This window comes from Pundamilia nyererei, unplaced genomic scaffold, assembly GCF_000239375.1.
Source record: "Pundamilia nyererei isolate P.nyererei 1_Seehausen unplaced genomic scaffold, PunNye1.0 scaffold00060, whole genome shotgun sequence".
Lineage (NCBI taxonomy): Eukaryota > Metazoa > Chordata > Actinopteri > Cichliformes > Cichlidae > Pundamilia > Pundamilia nyererei.
The window spans coordinates 3347221-3354509 of record NW_005187461.1 but is presented as its reverse complement, the minus strand read 5'-3'; the positions used below and the strand labels follow the sequence as shown (position 1 = coordinate 3354509).

General features: G+C 37.9%; 1 long non-coding RNA gene across 1 annotated transcript; it reads right to left on the bottom strand.

The window, feature by feature from the left end:
• Positions 1-508: 508 nt before the first annotated feature.
• Positions 509-4622, bottom strand: LOC102198059 (uncharacterized). The gene is made up of 3 exons (XR_311779.1): positions 4588-4622; positions 3127-3231; positions 509-570 (listed from the first exon to the last, which is right to left on the bottom strand). It is a non-coding gene; the product is annotated as an uncharacterized LOC102198059 (long non-coding RNA).
• Between the last annotated feature and the right edge of the window lie 2667 nt (positions 4623-7289).

Here is a 7289-nt window from a genome sequence, read left to right as displayed (position 1 = left end):
GTGTGTGTGTAAAACAAAAACAAAAAAACAACACTCCTTGTCACACTACTTAGGATGAATAATTCCTACATAAATAAACATTTCATACTTAATCCTTGAAAATGAAACTCTTTTCTAGTGTAAGTATTGTGTGTAAGTTATGAATATGCACAGAAACCCATATTAAAAAATAGAATAGAAAAGCTACTTTATTGTAATTCAGAACTTACACCAGTTACTGCACACCAAAATAATATTTCAGGCATGTAGCTTCACTGCCCTAAATATACTTTCTTAATGTGCCTTGTGCATATATGAATATACATCCTTTATGTTGAGTGCAGACATGTTTACGCATCCTGCGTGTTCATCCCGTGTTGAATTTTATGCTGCTGTCTTGTGCTTGTTCTGCTCATCTTTTGAGACATTCTCACAAGTGCGTTTTGAACTTTTTGGAATGTGTTGTTTATCACCTTCACACTTTTACATGTTAAAAAAAATTCTGTTACTTGTCAGCACTTACTGTGTAACGTTGTAGGATGTTCTCATGTTCTATAGAAATACTGCTAAGTTGCACTTCCTAGAAACAAACTTGGAACACAGAAGAAGACAGAAGTTTAGTTTTGTGAACACCAGAGGCTGGTCGGGTTTTACTGGTTGAAAATAATAATGGTAGATTTTTGCTACAACTTAACAACATAATTTAAAATAAACGAATACTGATGGGCGACAGAAATGTTGCAGCAACTTCCTGTTTGTTTCCCGTCTCTAAAAAGCTCTTCTGAGTGACACAGACTGGCCTGATGTATGACAATGTTGTACAGTGTGTCATAGTTTTATTTGGCACTGAGAGGACATGCAAGGAAAGGTTCCAGCCAACAAGGAGGTTTAAACTAGGAACCCTCTGCATGTTGTGTGTTTAGGTTGTTTAAATGCATCATTATGCCAGGAAATGTTGGGTCCTGACATAACAATTCATGTAAATCACGTGGTCTCTATATCCCCACCTGGCTATTGACCAAGCATGATAATTTAGAGACCTTAAGCAAAGACCTGCATGAAGTCCTTGTTCACTTAAACAAATGCGTTCATAGCTAAGTGAGTAAAACAAAAATATTTTACATGTTAATAGATTTATTTTTAACTAGTACAGATTAACACTCGTTTGTGGATATAAGATAAGAAGCCTGCTCTATAAACACACACAAAAAAAGGAAAAAGCTTTCTAAAGTGGCACTTTGCCGATGAGGCTTCATGTAAATTGTCTGCTCAAAGTTGACTGACTACTTTATTTTGTGCACCTTGTTAGTGCTGGGTTAGCTGCTTTAATTCTTCATGCCATAGCTATATCAAAGTGTTTGAAATATACTAACACGCTCCTGCATCTCTAAGGTGCTGTGTTAAATTGAGATCTAGCGACACTAGAAGTTAGTTGAGTAAAGTGATCTCACTGTCAAAAAAATAAAAACAGTTTGAGACAAAGTCTCAGCTGTGTCGTTGAAAGGTGGCTTTCATAACACCCCTGTTTCACCATTTTCCTCGGGCCAGCTTTATAATACCTTTTAGGCCTTCACGGCACATGTGAAGTGAACATTCTGAGTTAAAGTGGCAAAGCTGGGAGGTCACTTCACAGTTGAAATGTGAATTATGCGTTGTTCAGCGCAAACCTTATTGCATCCTGATGATTAGAACACAGAAGAAGACACAAGCAGGAAATTTGTTTTTTTCAGTTAACCGTGGTCATAGACTGAAGCTTATGTCATATGTGAGCAACACGTAAATCTCCTTTCTACTACAGCGTTAGAACTCATTACTCAAAAAACACATTCTCGGTTTTATGTTATTTTAAAGTTGCCAAAATTAGGAAATCCTCATTTTCATGACTCCAGAATAGCCGGCTAGCCATGAATCGCTCTCATGTGTACGTGTATAATTAACGCCTCTTTAATACTGGTGCTTTTAAAGACGTGCTCTGTTAAGTGGGTGATTTTTTTGACCTCTTAGTACCCTGGATGCCAAAGCCGCTTTTTGACAGACAGTTTTATACTGGCTGTTAAAAGAGCCCAACTAATGATGTCTAATGGAGATAGAGAAGATGTGAACTGGTCACTGTGACGTATTATTCTCAGTGTTACATAATGCTCTCGGATTGTTGCAATTTGTATTTTTTAAAGCCGCACCTTCCATATGTTCTTCCTGTAGCCATTATAAATTTAACTAATATGTTGTTTTTCTTTCTAGCCTGCTGCTCTTTTCCTTTTTTGTGCTCTGTCAGGAGATCAAGACTCAGATGTTTTCTTTTGAGAGATGTTGGTGATAACATTTGACCACAGGGACAGAAGGAATCTTATCTGCATGCATTCATAAAAAAGAAACATGCATTAGACTTAAATATCTCAGTCTGAGTGCCCTGAAGTGCAGTCGTCAAACATGCAGCGTAACTCTGGTGTAGACTATACTACCGTTAGTAGTGCCTTAGCTCTGCCGATCATTGCATAACCAGCATGCGTCCGAGTCTTATTATTTTACATTCAACATAAAGTGATCCCTATTTTCCACACAGAGAGTTGCAGAACATTTGCAAATCATCCTGTAGTTTTTTAATGAAGCACCTTAAGCTTTGTTTGTAAGAATACGCAACTCTTAGCGATGGCATTCTATTATCCCTAAAAGGCCTCTCGACTCTTCATCATCGATTCATGCAACACAGAGTATTCAGGCATCTGATTTTTACTAAATACTAACAGAAATTAACTGTTCATTAAAACACTGACATTTTTTTTATACAAAAAGATTAGTGTATTATCCCATAAAGACAAGATTTCTTTATGCAAGTAACAGTTTAAAACAATTAAATTATAGTATTGTAAAAAATTATTTAAAAGATATTGTAACAAATCATTATTGGGTTGATGGACTGACAGAAATTTGACACCCTTTTAGCTCCTTGATAGATTTAGACACCAAAAATTGTGCAACGTACCAACACCATGTGCAGCAAAACAGTCACAGAGAATATGCATTTAAGCTCGTATGTACACTTTTGACCCTGTGTAGATTAGAGAAAATTCACCATGAATTCAAACACATGCACATTCATGCCCATGATCAGTGCATGCAAATGTCATATATACAGTTGTCACAAACCTGTCTTATTATAACTTAAGCGCATCAGGCTCAGATGGTTAAAAACACCTTCGGTGTTATTTGGAGAGGGCGGCAGCTTCTTAAAATATGGCAGAATTTGATGCTCTGAAAATGAGAAGTGGGTAGAATTACTCAAAGAAGTGTTTCCACTTTGAAAACAAGCAACAAAATCTGCACAAGAATGCTGGAAGAGTGGTGTTGCACGAGGCTTATAACTCTCAGCCAGGAGAGTCTCATGTGAGACAATTACTATTTAGAAAGCTTCATGTTCCAAGTTGCCAGGGTGATAGGATAGGTCCAAAGTAGATTTTACATGCACTTACCACCTGCTCAATGTTGCATTCTCAATCTGTAAAAACAACTTTGACCTAAAGATAGACACAGGACCTCTGAAACTGCGCTATGGTGTCTGATATGAACATGAACATGACAATGAGTTCACTGTACTCAAATGGCCTCCACAGTCACCAGATCTTTATCTCCAAGAGCACCTTTGGGTTGTGGTGGAACAGGATATTTGCATCACGGGTATGTAGCCAACAAATCTGCTGCAAATGTGTGATACTATCATGTCATAATGGACCAAAATCTCTCAGGGATATATCCAGGACTTCGCTGAATCTATGGCATGATGAATTAAAGCAGCCGAAGAACTAGCAAGCCGAGCCTAATTAAGGCAGCCGGTCCCATCTTTTATGTGAGGCCTCCTTTGGCAAAGTTCCACTTGAGACAACTTATTTTTCTTTTTCTTTTTTTGGTCTTCTTATCTTGTTTCTGCAAACAAGTGTTAACATGTACTTGGTAAAAAATAAACCTGTCAACATGTAAAAAAAAATAAAATTGTTAATTTTACTTGAAAAATTACAAATGCATTGGGTAAAATGGAGAAGAGCGTCACACTCGTCTTTGCTTGAGGTTTTTCAATTGCTGTGCTTCGTCAGTAGCAAGTAAAGCCAGCCGCGTGAATGCCAGGATGCAAAGTTTCTTAGCACAACAACGCCTTTTAACAACTGCACCTAACTTCTGTGAAGGTTCTCAGTCATCCAGGTCATCGTAGTCTAAGGAGTTTGGAAAGAAAAGTCTCTGGACTTCGAGAAGTTTCTCGGATGAGAGGTGAAACATCTTCAAGCAACTTAAAGAAGTCCAGATGCTTTTCTTTCTAAGCTCCACTTAGACAACTGCACCTAACCTAAACATATAATCCTCTCTTTAGAGTTCAGTATGGTGCAATCCACACATGGTAAGCTCCACACCTCCCCACTAGTTGCTTCACTCTCGTTTACTTTGCAGTCACTACTTTAAATATATTCTACTTACTGTCCAATGTATTGTTTCTTTATTAAATTTATTTTTTTTTCTATCACACCTTCCAGTGTTTATATGGAGTGCACACACATGAACACTACAAGGTCAAAGTTCTGTTTTATGTTATATTAATACATCTTTCTTTGTTTGAGTTACCTGGGGTTTGGCTTCTCCTTGCTGGTTGGCAAAAGGTGTGGCAAAGGGATGGGAGAGCTGAAGTACTGCTGACAGCCTAATTGGATCAAATCACATGATTCATTGCCTGGGGGGTGTTTCAAGATTGTTTAATTATTTTGTGTTTTCACAGGCCGGCCTTTAAGGTGTCACAGATAAAAACCCTGAAAACCATAAATTTCACACCTGAGCCTCAACTCTCAACTTGGGTGTTCTTTTGGACAGCTCCTTTAAACTTGATAAGCAAGTGTCCTCTGTGGTACGGTCTAGCTTTTACCAGCTATGACAAATCTCTGAAGGCTAAGCATTACATACCGCGAATGGATCTGGAAAAACTTATACATGCATTTGTTACCTCAAGATTAGATTACTGGAACTCCCTTTACCTGAGCCTCCAATCTGCCCTTCTCCATAAACTACAACTTGTTCAAAATGCAGCGGCACACCTTTTAACTGGTACTAGAAGGTTTGATTTTATTACCCTGATCCTTGCTGACCTACACTGGCTGCCCATCAAATATCGGATTGATTTTAAGATTTTACTGCTTACATTCAAAATCGTAAATAATATTGCACCGTGCTATTTAACTGAACTTGTCAGCCGGTATACTCCTAGGAGAGCACTTCGATCATCGAGTCAAATGCTCCTGGTGCAACCTAGGTCCCGGCTGAAAACCAGAGGTGATCGTGCCTTTGCCATTGCTGCACCGAACCTCTGGAACAGTCTTCCTTTTAAAACACGATTGAAAACTTATTTATTTGATCTTGCATTTCAGATTAGTTAGGATTTATCAGATGTGCACTTTGTACTTTTATTGCATTTGTGTGTAATTTTAAATTATTGTGTTACTGGGTTCTTCCAGTTGATATTTCTGTGCTGATTTTATCTAACTTTTACACTAGATGTGAAATATTTCTTTTAGCATAGTACTCACGGGTTAATTAGTGCTTTGTTTTAACTGGGAATGCATGTATCTGTGTCCATGTCTAATTAATTTTATTTCATATTTTATTATTGAGAAGCACTTTGGAGTACCTCTGGTCTTTTAAATGTGCTATATAAATAAAGTATTGATTGATTAAATTATACATCATTACAAGGAAAGTCACCTGCCGTTTTTTCAGATAACTTACTGAAACTTCATTGCTACTGTGATGGTGCAGAGTACGTAAATGCATTTAGAATTTATCTGAGCAGATTCATTAGCTGTTGGCTTTTTGTAATGTTTGCTTCTTTACTGTAATAATGGTCCACTGACAGTCTGTCATGGTTCTGGGTCGGTTCGACCCAGCATTTTAAGTTTATTATGTTTTGGGTTTATTTTTGCATTATGGAGTGTTTTGGGGTTCTCTGGTGTTTTGATTATTTACGATAGATTATATTACTGTGGTTCTGGTTTAGGGTTTTGTTCACAGGGTTTGTGTTCTCATGTTTTGTGTGGGTTTAGTTCTGTGTCTGGTCTGCGTCTTTGTGTAGTGATGTCTTGTTCCTGTTTTATTGTGAAGGTCTGCGTCTCATGTGGGTGTGTTCAGTTTACCTCCCTTGTCTCGTCTCGTTAATTACTCCCAGCTGTGTCCCCCACCTGTGTGTAATCTCCCTGTGTTTCTCTGAGTGTATTTAAGTTGTGTCCTCTGCTGTAGTAGCTGCTGGTCTGTCTACCATGTTCCATTCATGTATTTGCACGGCTGTCACCATCATATACCATTGTCTATCTTCCTTCAGATTCATGTTCAGATTCATGTTCAGGTTCATGTTCAGGTTCATGTTCAGGTTCAGGTTCCTGTTCTGTAGTTAGTTGTTCCCAGTATCGTTTAGTTCATTCTCCGTTTGCCGTTTGTCTATTTTTATTTTGTGTTTAATAAACCACCTTCACACCTTTACAAGTGCCTGCGTTTGGATTTTCCTTTATTACTTCCACACGACTCATCTCTATCGCCGTGACACAGTCAAAGTTATTGGAAAGAGCTTCAAGGAACTGCAAAAGCAGAAAAATGCTCCTTGGTTTAATTTTAAAACTTAAACAAATATATCCTTTGAATGTTTAATTTAGCTGAAAAAGTTATAGGCAGCAGGAAAGAAAGCAAAGCACTTTGATTTCCAGTCCAAATAATGAAGACAATGGATGGATTTCCTAGAGGCCGGAGTTGTTACATACTTGTCTCTTAGCCCAAAACTTATACTGAAGATCTTCACCAGAAATAAAGAGAAGAAACTGTATTTACTGTAGAAGTGACGTCAGTTCTAAGAAGTTGTAAGAACAATCTTTTGACTTTATTCACAGTTTTGAACTGGGAGTGAGCCCCTGAGTGAGCCGCACCTCTTCCTTAGCCCTCTGAGTGATAAAACATCTCTTTGATATGGATGATCTTTGAAAATGCCAGAAGAAGAAAAAAAAGATCAAGTGTTTGAAGTTTGCTCACACAATCTTCTACCAACTGAGATAATGTTTCTCTTTGGTTCCATAGGAAACACCCAAGGAAATGACCGATGAATTCTCCTTTTCCAGATGTGTTTTACTCCTCTTACCCTTTGCTGTTCCAGTAACAACATTGCCGTGTTATATAGCTTATCGCTGGCATTGATGGCCAGGAACAAAATCAATTAAGCAAATATACTGTGAGGGTTACAGTACAGCTACTCTGTGCAAATACTCATGTTAGAAGAAGGGAAAACAAACAATGAG